Here is a 9,065-nt window from a genome sequence, read left to right on the forward strand (position 1 = left end):
GTGTTACCCGTGCGTGTTTATGTTGTATGTGCGCTGTGTGCGCTGAAGCCATCACTCAAATAAAGTGACGCTTGAGTGTGCGAGCCGGATTCTGTGCCTCGTCATTCTGCCCGCACCCCCGCGTTACAAGTAATAACAGACTGTTTTACTTGTTTGCAACCAGGGCCGGACTGGGCCCTTTTTCAGCCCGGGTGTATCATGACCAAATCCGGCCCAAAATTATTTTTCCCTCCCAATCAGCCCAAATTAGAGATTGACAGACGTGTGGACTCGAGTCACATGACTTGGACTCGAGTCCGACTCGAGTCACTAAACTGATGACTTGTGACTTGACTCGACAACATCACTGAAGACTTACGACTTGACTTAGACTTACCTTTACTGACTTGGACTTGGAATCAGACTTGAGCATTAAGACTTGAAAAGACTTGAAATCCTTATTTTAACTAGGATGACCAGATTTGGGTTTCTGAAAAGGAGGACACCTTTTACAAATTAATTATTTAGCGGCGTGTGTGTCGATTCGATTGTTGACAGGGGGGGGGGGGGGGGGGGGGGGGGTGTCGTCAAACCCTAGACGTCGGATTGGCTACCATGTATGTCAATCAAAATACAACTGTCAGTGCTGCAGATGGACGATAGCCTGTCATTCATACACTAATTTTTAATGTCATCTACCCACACTTCCTTCGCAAAATCCCGGACGATTTTGAAATTCCCCCCGGACATTTTTTTAGGTCTCAAAAGTAGGGCATGTCCGGGAAAAAGAGGACGTCTGGTCACCCTAATTTTAACATAATAAATAAGTAATATAGAATCACATAACTGGATCATTTTGTATTAAATGGTGCTGTAAAATGTGAACTGCTCAGCTCAGTTTATCCGTAACCTACAGGTGAAGTTCTGCAGCCGATCAGGGGAGGGGGGGGGGGGGGGGGGGGGGGGGGCAGCAGCGTTAATTTGTGCGGAGAGGACAAGCAACATGCTCACAAAAATTATCCTGTTCAATTATAAAGATTATGGTGTTGTGAATAAAATAAGAACTGCGACATGCAAGACATGTGGAGTCAGGATAAGAAATGGAGATGCAGCCACTTCAAACTTTGTTCGACATTTGAGGCTGCACAAACAAAAGTAAGTCTCTGCTATGTATATTTAACATAATGCTATAACGGTTAGCTAGTTAGCTGGGATGTGATAACTCAAGGGTCGTGAATTAACTTTTACAAGGGTCCACATGAGCAACTTGACTTGTGTGAGCGGTCCGCACCAACGATAATTTGAAAGCGGATACCGGGGGGGAAGAACGAAAGTCACTGAGGCGAGAGGGGGAGGCGGTAGGTGACGACGACAATTGCGACGACATCTCACTCAAGCGAACCGAAACACTCAAACGCCTAACGTTAGTTAGTCTGACTAACTGAATATACTACTAATCAACTGCATCAATTGTGTTAAATATTGAAATTACATCTGGTGACTTGACTAGGACTTGAAGTTTAAGACTTGGGACTTGACTCGAGACTTGATTGTATTGACTTGGGACTTGACTCGAGACTTGATTGTGAAGACTTGAGACTTACTTGTTACTTGCAACTTAGTGACTTGTTTACATGTCTGGAGATTGACATGTGCCGGCCCATCGGGAATTCCCCCGAATCTCCCGATTAGCCACTCCGGCTCTGAATGGTAAATGTGACTAGCGATTAGCTTGTGTTGCTACATGCAGGTAGTAGCTTAATGTTACTCGATGGTTAAATGTGTTTGGACTGTGTGCTTTTGAACTCGGCATGAGCTCAGTGTGTGTGTGTGTGTGTGTGTGTGTGTGTGTGTGTGTGTGTGTGTGTGAAAGCACCAGAACACGTTTCTTGGACCCACCCATCAGTGAGCAGCAGCTCAGTGCTGTGATGTGTGGGGAAAAGAAATCCATCCAGAGTCTGATTACTACCTGGTAATCTCAGCCAGAGTCTGATTACTCCCTGATAATCACACCCAGAGTCCGATTACTCTCTGATAATCTCACCCAGAGTCCGATTACTCTCTGATAATCTCCTCTCACACCTGGACATGGCCTGAAGAAGGACAGTGTGAGCACATAAGAGATGCTGTACATGGAGGTGTTTCTCAAGTTAATTTTGTGCCTCATTTGTGCCTGTTGGGAGCTGTTTTGTTTTCTTGCCGTAATGTTTTATGTTTTCTTGCCGTAATGTTTTATGTTTGTAGTAATGGACATTAAACCCTTTGCTGCTCCAGCCTTCTGCTGCTTCCTCACCGTCACACACGAATATACTACACAAACTGGTTTGACTTTGACCTGAAATTAAACAAATGGTGTAAGGCAGATGTGAAGACTGTATTTATACGTTTGTTATAGAGACTAAATTAGTTGGGCTGTGACAGAGTCTTGGGTCTGTGAGAAGAACATTTAACATGTTTGATTTTGGTTCTTTCTCTGTGTCTCTTCCTTCAGTTAATGTCTAAAGTGACTGTGGTGATATTGAGAGGACGTGTAAGCAGGAGCATCTGTGAGGAAAACACAGGTGGTTTAACATGTCAGTATTTCACAATCAGACCTAGAAATCCAGTGTACAGTGTGTGAGGAGACCGGTGAGAGGAGACCAGTATCTTGCTACCTGAGTAAACGTTCCTTCTTCTCCATTACATCTTCTCAACTGGTTTGGAGATACTTTACCCTTCAATAATGACTAATAACCATGTTTGAACATGAACATGTATTTCATTGTTTTTTTACTTCACATTTTAAAAATATACTGCATTGTTTCACATTTTTCAAAATGATGATAAACATGAGTCTAAGCATTTCTTTATAGAATGTCTTTATAAACAACAAACTAAAGATTGTGTATGTATAATAATCATGGTGTTTACTGCCATGTTTTTCAATAACTCTAATAATTTACATTTATAATATAAAGTGTCTCATTTGTGTACAGATTAAACAAATTCTAAATAAAAGCAAATGAAACCGGTGCGACTACGAACACGCTCACAAACGACCCATACCCATGGAACTACAAACATGGACATAACGACACGCAGACAACGTAGCGACACGCCCACAGGGAAGGGTCCGGAGCTGTGACCGTGACACATGGGAGATTGTCAGGAACAGCACATGATACCCGTGTGATGCGGTTCACCTGTCGCTCATCGCCCCTCCCCTTTGCTACTATTTAAGCTTCCTCCTCTCTCTTCCGGGTTGCGAAGTATTGTTGCCATGCCACATACCAAGCGTTTTCTCAGTGTTACTGCTCTCCCGTGTACCGACCTCTGCTCTCCTCCTAGACCTCGTCCCCTGCCTAGTCCCTTTGTACCTCCTGGCTTCTGTCTCATCGGCATGACCCTGGACTGTCCTGACTACGATCACATCACTCCTGCACTACACCCCCTGAACAGAGTTACTCGCCTGTTTGATCACTCCGTAATTGCTGTTTCAATAAAAGCGGCTATTGTCCGCACTTGGATCCTTGTCTGCCTGATCAGTACGTTACAGAGATCCAAAGATATTATACTGATACGAAAACAAGTGCAGATATCAAGAACAGGCAAAACCAGTACAAATGGGATAAGTAAAGAATCAAGAAACCAGTCCAAAGCCTCAATAAACCAGGAGCAGTGGGAACAGAACCAACCAGAGAGGAGCAGAACAGATCAGTAACTGGAAATAATCAATGGACATGATCAGTATGCATAAATGAGACATGACAGTCATTCATAATGATGACACTTTGTGAACAGGTCTGGAGAGTGGATGGTCCCCTGTGGTGCTCCTGTGTTGCTGATCACTGTATCAGAGGAGCAGTCCCTGATCCTGACGTGTTGTGGTCTCCCCATAAGGTAGTCAGTAATCCAGGTGACCAGGTGCATGTCCACCTCCATCTCCATCAGCTTGTCCCTCAGCAGTAGGGGCTGGATGGTGTTGAAGGTGCTGGAGAAGTCAAAGAACATAACCCTCACAGCACCGCTCCCCTTGTCCAGGTGAGAGTGAGCTCTGTGCAGGATGTGCAGTCCTCCACCCCCACCTTCTCCCGGTAGGCAAACTGCAGTGGGTCCTCATCATGGTGGACCTGAGGTCTGAGGTGACGCAGCAGCAGTCGCTCCATGGTCTTCATCACGTGGGATGTCAGAGCAACTGGCCTGTAGTCATTCAGCTCCTTCAGGTGTGCCTTCTTGGGAACTAGAATGAGGCAAGTTGTCTTCCACGTGTCAGGAACCTTCCTTAAGCGTAGACTCAGGTTGAAGACATGTTGGAGCAGCAAACCCAGTTGGACAGCACACGCCGTGAGCAGGACAGTCAAACCTGTTGTAGAAGTTGTTAAACTGGTTTGCTCTGTCCACACCTCCATCCACTGAGCTGCTGCTATTGTTCTTGCACCCTGTGATGGTTTTCATCGCACCCCAGACCTCCTTCACGCTTACATGGCCAGGGTTGCACCACCTGGTGTTGAGGAAAAGCGCAAGCCCCCCACCTTTGCGCTTCAATCAATCAATCAATCAATCAAAGTTTATTTGTATAGCGCTTTTCACAACACATGTTGTCACAAAGCGCCTTACAGGATTTAAAAGGTTAACAATACTACGGGTCCAGAACCCTAATGAGCAAGCCAAGGGCGACAGTGGCGAGGAAAAACTCCCTAAGATAGTGGGGAATAGGAAGAAACCTCGGGAGAACCAAGACTCAAAAGGGAACCCATCCTCCATTGGGCGGCCCGTTAACACACAGATTACACAAAATACAGACAAATACACAAGTCACACACAAATCACACAATCAGACTAAGTAAAGGTAAAAATGAAAGTTCTGGGTTATGATATTGTCACTGTAAATGTCTGTTGATGAACGCCAGGCTTTCATTCCGTGTCGGAGCAGCGATGCTGGTATTGTAGGCTCCGACTGCAATGTTACTCTCCAGGTGAACCTCGGAGAAAAGATACGAGATGTAGTAAATATGTAACAGATTAATCAAAGGCCAAACTAAACAGATGAGTCTTTAATCGAGTTTTAAACATTGAGACTGTGTCTGAGTCCCGAATAGAGGCAGGAAGATTATTCCACAATTGTGGAGCTTTAAAAGAAAAGGCTCTTCCACCTGCTGTGATCTTTTTGATCCTAGGAACAGTTAATAACCCTGCGTCCTGCGAGCGAAGTGAACGCGCTGGGTTATATTGTTCAATAAGTTCACTAAGATAGTCTGGAGCTAAGCCATGCAGCGTTTTATATGTTAATAAAAGTATTTTATAGTCAATACGGAATCTAATTGGCAGCCAGTGTAATGACGATAGTACGGGACTAATGTGATCAAACTTTTTAGTTTTTGTTAAAACTCGTGCTGCTGCGTTCTGAACCAGCTGGAGTTTGTTTATCGATTTACCAGAACATCCAGCTAGGAGACTGTTGCAATAATCTAAACGAGAGGATATGAATGCATGGATTAGTTTTTCTGCATCACTAATATTTAATGTTTCTAATTTTGGCAATGTTGCGCAAGTGAAAGAACGCTACCCTAGTTATATTATTAATATGTGTATCGAACGAGAGATCTGGGTCTATTGTGACGCCCAAGTTCTTTACCTCTGCGCTGGGGGTTATATTAACAGAATGTAGATTCAATGCTGCATTATGTATCTTGTCTCTCGCAGCCCTAGACCCAACTATTATCAATTCTGTTTTATCGGCATTTAGTGCTAGAAAGTTACATGCCATCCAATGTTTTATCTCTTCTACACATTTCTCAATCTTACTGTTTGCGCCTAAATCATCGGGTTTTGCCGATAAATATAGCTGAGTGTCGTCTGCGTAGGAATGGAAACTGATGTCATGCTTATGCATAATTTCGCCTAAGGGTAACATGTACAGTGTGAATAGAAGTGGTCCTAGGACTGTCCCTTGTGGGACACCATATTTAACCTGCACAGATTTAGAGGTTTTATTATTAACACTTACACATTGGAAGCGGTCAGTTAAATATGATCTAAACCAGGAGAGTGCGACTCCTTTAATACCTACTGTGTTTTCTAGTCTATCCAGCAAAATGTTGTGGTCTACAGTATCAAAAGCTGCACTAAGATCCAACAGTATAAGGAACGAGACGAGCCCATTATCAGCCGATATTAGTAGATCATTCACTACCCTGAGTAAAGCTGTTTCAGTGCTGTGGTTTGGTCTAAATCCTGATTGGAACTTTTCATGGATACTATTTGATTGGAGATAGTGGTTTAACTGATTGGAAACTGCTTTTTCTAAAATTTTAGAGATAAATGGGAGATTAGAAATGGGTCTATAGTTGGCTAAAATCTGCGGATCGAGATTCTGTTTTTTAATCAAGGGTCTAATTACGGCGCATTTTAATTGTTTGGGCATGTAACCTAGGTTAAGGGAGGAGTTAATCATATTAAGTAAGGGCCCTGCAGTGGCTGGGAGTAGGTCTTTAAATAGACGGGTTGGAACTGGGTCAAATATACATGATGTAGGCTTAGACGAATTAATCAATGTTGTGAGCTATTTTTGCGATATAGGATTGAAGATATTTAGCTCAGTAATATTTTTGGATGCATAGTTACTAATAGCTGAACTACTGGGGTTGGATTGGAGGTTAGGCTGCGATGTATTATGACTCTGTAGTCGGATATTATCTATTTTATTATTGAAAAAGTTTAAAAATTCATCGCTAGTGTGTGTAAGTGCTGTGTTAGAACTAGTGTCGTTGGTATTTCTTGTTAGTTTAGATACCGTCGCGAAGAGAAATCTAGGGTTATTCTTGTTGTTTTCTATTAGTGTCGAATAGTATGCGGCTCTAGCTTTTATTAGGGCATGTTTATATTTGACTATGGCGTCTTTCCATGTGATTCTAAACACTTCTAGTGAGGTGGATTTCCATTTTCGCTCCGCTGCTCGAGCTGCCTGTTTTAGAAGACGAGTGTGTTCGTCATACCATGGTGATAGCTTTTTCTCCCTAATTAATTTTGTTTTAATTGGAGCTACACTGTCTAAGGTATTGCTGAGTGTGGAATAAAACTGTTGTGTTGCCTGTTCCAATTCATTGGGCTGCAGTGGCATAGTGTTCGGTAGCTCTGGCAGTAAGTTTATAAATGTTGCTGCAGTGTCGGATGTAATAGTGCGCGTGGTTTTTGTATGGCGCATCTGATGTACATTGTATAAAGTCATTTCATATATTAGTAAGAAATGATCTGAAATGGCGTCATTTTGGGGGATGACTGCCAGATGTTCTATGTTTAATCCGTAAGTAAGTATTAAGTCTAAGGTGTGTTTACAGCGGTGGGTAGGCCCTGTCACATTTTGGGCTATACCTACTGAATCTAGTATGGAGTCGAACGCAATTTTCAGTGGGTCTGATTCATTTTCATAATGAATGTTGAAATCACCCACAATTACAAATCTCTCGATGGTTAAGACTAGTTCCGAAAGAAACTCAGCAAATTCCTGAAGAAATTCTGAGTAGGGACCCGGCGGTCGATAGATGGTCACTAATTTAAGCTTTGTTTTATTGCCTATACGATTATTGCCTATTTCACCTATCAAAGCCTCGAATGAGTTAATAGAGGTGGTTGGTTTTACAGTAAAACCTATGTCTGTGTCATATATTGTGGCTACTCCACCTCCACGCCCTGTGATACGGGGCTGATGAACATAACTGTATCCAGGAGGAGCTGCTTCATTAAAACTTACATATTCGCCTACTCTAGCCCATGTTTCTGTTAAACAGAGTGCATTTAGTCTGTTATCTGAGATTATTTCGTTTACTATCACAGCTTTTGATGCAAGTGATCTAATGTTTAAAAGTCCTAGCCTTAGCTTAATATTGCTGCTCACTTCATGTTGATTATTTAATTTAATTTTAATTAGATTTTTAAAACATATCGCCCTGTTATTCTTATACCTGCCACGGCTAACAGACACAGTCTCAATGGTTTGGTAGTTAGGGAAGTAAGTTCTACTTAGCTGATTTGCGTGGTTTGTTGTGGCTGGTCAGGCCCGACGTAGCACGTCCTCGATGTTCCTGGAGAGGACTGCCGAGCCTAGGCGACTGGGGTGAAGTCCATCTCGGCGGTAGAGTGATGGACGCTCTCGGAAACTCTCCCAGTTGTCGACGTAGTCCACGCCGGCGCTGCTACAGGTGTCCCGGAGCCAGCTGTGGAGACAGAAAAGACGACTGTATGACTCGCACCCTCGCCGGAACGTTGGAAGCGGACCGGAGACAACAAGCCTGGCCGACGTCTTCTTCCGCGCGGTGTCCAGAAGCGATCGGTAGTGCTCCTTCAGGATCTCGCTGCGCCGGGCGAAGGTGTCGACAGCCCCCACGTGAAGGACGACGGTGCCGAAGTCGTCTCGCTGCTTCAGCGCCGAGGGAAGCCGCCTGGCCACGTCCAGGACACGAGCGCCTGGAAAACATGACACAGTGGGGGTTCTTTTAGCGCCTGGCAGGTGAATCTTCACGTGTCGTGTTATCGAGTCGCCGATAACAAGGATACCGCCCTTATTCTTCTTCGGTGCCGGCGCTGGTGAGGGTGGTGTCGGACGCAGGGGTGAGGGCGAGGCGGAGGACCTGGAGCTGAGCACCTCGAACGGATTCGCAGAGGAGAAGTCCGGCTGAGGTAGGGGTGACGACGCCGGCTGCCTTCCGCGTCCACGCTGGCGCTCCCAGCCTGGTGCCCGGGTCAAGATGGCGGTCGCGCTGAGCCGTCGTGACGAGGGAGTGGAGACGGCCGAGTAGGCAGCGTCGCGGGCGGCCTCGAGCCTGGTCTTCTCCTGGGTGAGCTCCGCTTGCTTCTCCAGAAGACGCTGGATCTGCCGACCCAGCTTGTCCAGCTCCGAGCCGAGCTTGACGAGAGCCCGTTCCTCCGCGGTAGCCATGAAAAAACAGGGGAGACAAAACAGAGGGAGAAAGAAAGAAACAGGGGGAGAAAACAGAGGGAGAAAAAAGAGACGAGAAAACAGAAACGAGATAAAATAATCAGATGTCGGTAAGTGTATTATACTGATTTAGAATTGTAGTGTTTAATGTAAGTGTATTAGGCTATAGCTA

Source organism: Brachyhypopomus gauderio, unplaced genomic scaffold (genome assembly GCF_052324685.1).
Source record: "Brachyhypopomus gauderio isolate BG-103 unplaced genomic scaffold, BGAUD_0.2 sc117, whole genome shotgun sequence".
Taxonomy (NCBI): Eukaryota; Metazoa; Chordata; class Actinopteri; order Gymnotiformes; family Hypopomidae; genus Brachyhypopomus; species Brachyhypopomus gauderio.